Raw genomic sequence first — 5,082 nt, 5'->3', positions numbered from 1 at the left:
TCAGCAGCGATATCAGTTTTCTGATATCAAGTACTTTCTTATAGACGCTTATTGTATTCTTTGTTTAGTTTGTATAAATATTTATTGAATGAAAGAATATACTTCTTGTATTGATGTCTTTATCATTTTATCGTATCGCTTTTATTTACGATAAAAAGTTTAACACAAATAATAATAGAAACAGAACTAAATATCAGAGGTTTCTTGAATCTAGGGGATGCAGGGTATAAATGTAAATTATATGTCTTTTTTTTCTCGAATTTTTCAGCGGTATATATATATATATATATATATATATACAGGGCCGGTCCTGGGGTCCTTAGCGCCCGCATGCAACTTTTTTTCTAGCGCCCCCCACCCCCTTTAAATTTTAACTGTTTTAATAGTTTGTCATGTAAATTATATAAATGTTTACATATTTTTTAAAAAAATATTTTTAATTATTCTGGATTTAGTACATAAAAAATTAAATATAATCTAAAAGCGTATAAAATACATAGATTTTAAATTTATTTATTAAAAAATCGAGGAAATTCGCGGGTTGATTATAATCAAATATTTTTTAATTTCCAATTATTTTTAACGTATGTGTTATATTAATATTTGGGTTTTGAAACATTTTACTTATTTATTATGCAATTTTTTCTATTGAGCAACTCATGCCAAGAGAGCTAAAAAAACTAGCTTTTCAATTTCAATCAAAATACTCATATTTCATGTTGAATTTTTCAAATTTTAATTTAATTTAATTTCATTATTTACAATATCCAAAATTGCGTCGTAAACTTCTCCTGATTGATATCGTAAGAGCCGAATTGTATTTATCCTTGCTTTCGCGTCATATTCAGGGTATCAGGTTTTAAAGTTAAATTTTCAACGTATTTTAGAAGTATTGTCCAAAAATCAGTAAAAAGTGACCAGAAATTACACATTTCCTGAACTATATTGGAAAAAACTAATTATATGTGATTTGTAATATTTCTGCATAGTTAACTATTATTAAATTTAGAGTATGGACACCACTAGGTATAACAAAAATCTTAAGATTTCCGTTCCAAAGTAAATTTTGCTCCCATTTTTCATATTTGTTCCATATCCATAACCCTAACTATGTCTTCAACATTCAAAGTTCATCAGATGCAAAACATTTGCAACAAAAACAAAGGTTACAATTCAATTTTTCGGAATAAACTTGCCCTTTTCTAAGCACTGACTCCCCATTTTTCATTTTTCCGATTATATTTTGTTTAAACTAAATCAGCTTGCTATTTTTCGTCAATAATGCCCAATAATTAATTTAATCACTCGCAGGTTTGCGCTTATGAAATTGAACACTAATTTACTTTTCAAGTTCACGGTAACTTCAAACAAAACTAGTTGGTTTGGTATTTAGCCTTGAGGCAAGTTACATGAACTTCCCGATATGTGTAAATAATCGACTTAATAAAAAAAATGTGTAAATAGTATACTACATCAATCCTACTTTTAAAAAAACGATAATATTTTTAGGAAAGTTTGACGAATTTTTAAAATTAAACTACTTGTAAGGCCGTAATATTACAGTAAGTTCTATAAGACCATGATGTATATCGCCAAAAAAAATTCCATGAAAATCGGCTTAATTTTTTTTTCAACAGTTCATTACAAGAAAACGGCTCGGTAGATTTTCACCTAAAATTAATCAGTATCATTCCCAACTAATATCTTTCGAACAGTTTTTGATTTTTTAAAATCGGTTCGGTAGTTTTAGCTTGAATGTGGACGAAAAGTTTAACATTTTTTTTTAAATTACAAAGAAACGGTTTGGCAGATCGTCTCACAAAACTGACAAACGATAGTCCTCATTGAGATACATCAAATCGCTTTTAAATTTCTGAAATCGGTTCAGGCGTTTTTAAGAAAACGTCGATCAAAGATTTAATTTTGACAAATGCCAAAAAAACGATACTAATTTTTGCAAACTTTGAAGATTTTTTAAAATTAAACGACTTGTCGTAGGACCGTAATATTTTAGTATGACCTATAAGACTGTGGTATCTACCGTCAAAAAAAAATTATAAAAATCGTCGAATTTTTTTTTTTAAAACTTTATTACAAGAAAAATAATACATAGTGTAGTGCATTACCATATCCTAATACCATGGATTATTAAAATTTTCCAATTTAACACTAAGATCTACTAATTGTAAGTACTAATTACTATTTTATTTTTTCTTTTCACTCCAATTCAATTGTTTTAGTTTTTAATTTTATTTTTAGTTTCCACTGAATGATGGCTAGGATTATAGCCGAAACGTATGGATTTAAAATAAATTTTTGAAAGAAATTCATGTTTTTCATTGATTTTATGCCCGATTATTAGACTTTGTTAATATATATATATATATATATATATATATATATATATATATATATATATATATATATATTTCAAAGTAACTAGCAGCCCATTCGTCGAAATAAAAAAGGTATAAAGTATAAAAACTTTTATTTATACGTTTCGACACAAGATGCGTGTCATCATTCAGCAACTACAACAATTTGAAAATTTTATTAACTAATGTAAAGAACAAATTAGATTAATTATAGCATAGAGAAACATTATACACACCACAGGAAAAAACACTCAACAAAAATTTATTTTAAAAAATTAAACTTAATAACATATTATAGAAAAACATTTTTTTAGAAAAAATTATGAATAACTAAAAGATTTGAAAACTAATTTGACTATATATATATATATATTTCAAAGTAACTAGCAGCCCATTCGTCGAAATAAAAAAGGTATAAAGTATAAAAACTTTTATTTATACGTTTCGACACAAGATGCGTGTCATCATTCAGCAACTACAACAATTTGAAAATTTTATTAACTAATGTAAACAACAATAAGATTAATTATAGCATAGAGAAACATTATACACACCACAGGAAAAAAACACTCAACAAAAATTTATTGTTTTAAAAAATTAAACTTAATAACATATTAGAGAAAAACATTTTTTTAGAAAAAATTATGAAACTAAAAGATTTGAAAACTAATTTGACTAAAAGTTATGAATTTATATATATATATATATATATATATATATATATATATATTGAAGAGACGTTAGTAATGAATTTACTAATTAATGATTAAATGTAACCAATTTTTAATAACTTCTTGACAGTGGCGTAACTAGGCCATCCGGGGCCCGTGGCAAATTTTTTTGATGGGGCCCCCCTATCAGTAAAATCAAGTGGTTTTAATTTAATTTAAAAAAAATCGAAATTTTTCAACGTGTTAAATGTTATATAAAATATATCCACGATTTGTAATGAATTGTATTGAAAATGAGTAAAAATCTACTTCGACTTATTCATATTTTATGGTTTGAAATTAGGAAATTATTTAAAATGTATGTGTAAAAAAATTAAAAAAAAAATTAAAATGTATAAGTACAAAAAAACATAAAAATAAAAATAATTATAAGTCAAAATTAAAAATTTAAAAGTACAGTTACTGCTTTGTTTTGAAAATCAAACATATTTTTTTTAATTTTTAATTAGCTTTATAAGCTACATGTTAAGTTTGATATTTTGTTTTTACAAACAGTCTTTACAATCCATTCCTTTGCTAATTTTTGAACAAACTACTAAATTAATTTTGATTTTTTAATTCGCATAATCTATTCAAGAAATGACTTAATAAAAAGTTAGTTTTCTATTAGTCATTTTTTGCATACTATAGAGCTTCATAAATATTAAAGAAAATATTAAAAAAAAAATCACAACACTCTAAAATTATATTTTTACATTCTTACACGCTCATGGTTTTTTTTCGAAATTAAATTTATTTAGAAGAAAATTTTCATGTTTATTCTAACTTTTGTTATTAGTGAAATAAAACCAAAATTTGTTAGATTTTACTAATTTTTACGCGTATTTGGGGCCCCCGTGGCCTGGACAAAATAAAACTCTTTAAAATAATAATCTTACATTTCTCGCGTACTTTTTTACGCGTATTTGGGGTCCCCGTGACCTGGAAAAAATAAAACTCTTTAAAATAATAATCTTACATTCCTCGCGTACTTTTTTACGCGTATTTGGGGCCCCCGTGGCCTGGACAAAATAAAACTCTTCAAAATAATAATCTTACATTCCTCGCGTACTTTTTTACGCGTATTTGGGGCCCCCGTGGCCTGGACAAAATAAAACTCTTCAAAATAATAATCTTACATTCCTCGCGTACTTTTTTACGCGTATTTGGGCCCCCGTAGCCTGGACAAAATAAAACTCTTCAAAATAATAATCTTACATTCCTCGCGTACCTTTTTACGCGTATTTGGGCCCCCGTGGCCTGGACAAAATAAAACTCTTTAAAATAATAATCTTACATTCCTCGCGTACTTTTTTACGCGTATTTGGGGCTCCCGTGGCCTGGACAAAATAAAACTCTTCCAAATAATAATCTTACATTCCTCGCGTACTTTTTTACGCGTATTTGGGCCCCCGTGGCCTGGACAAAATAAAACTCTTTAAAATAATAATCTTACATTCCTCGCGTACTTTTTTTACGCGTATTTGGGGCCCCCGTGGCCTAGACAATATAAAACTCCTTAAAATAATAATCTTACATTCCTCGCGTACTTTTTTACGCGTATTTGGGGCCCCCGCGGCCTGGACAAAATAAAACTTTTTAAAATAATAATCTTACATTCCTCGCGTACTTTTTTACGCGTATTTGGGCCCCCGTAGCCTGGACAAAATAAAACTCTTCAAAATAATAATCTTACATTCCTCGCGTACTTTTTTACGCGTATTTGGGCCCCCGTAGCCTGGACAAAATAAAACTCTTCAAAATAATAATCTTACATTCCTCGCGTACTTTTTTACGCGTATTTGGGCCCCCGTGGCCTGGACAAAATAAAACTCTTTAAAATAATAATCTTACATTCCTCGCGTACTTTTTTACGCGTATTTGGGGCTCCCGTGGCCTGGACAAAATAAAACTCTTCCAAATAATAATCTTACATTCCTCGCGTACTTTTTTACGCGTATTTGGGCCCCCGTGGCCTGGACAAAATAAAACTCTTT

This window comes from Ctenocephalides felis, unplaced genomic scaffold (genome assembly GCF_003426905.1).
Source record: "Ctenocephalides felis isolate EL2017-DRISC unplaced genomic scaffold, ASM342690v1 CF-g0.4_SCAFFOLD_02825, whole genome shotgun sequence".
In the NCBI taxonomy this organism is placed as follows: domain Eukaryota; kingdom Metazoa; phylum Arthropoda; class Insecta; order Siphonaptera; family Pulicidae; genus Ctenocephalides; species Ctenocephalides felis.
The sequence above is the reverse complement of the archived record's forward strand: the minus strand, read 5'-3'. Positions refer to the sequence as shown.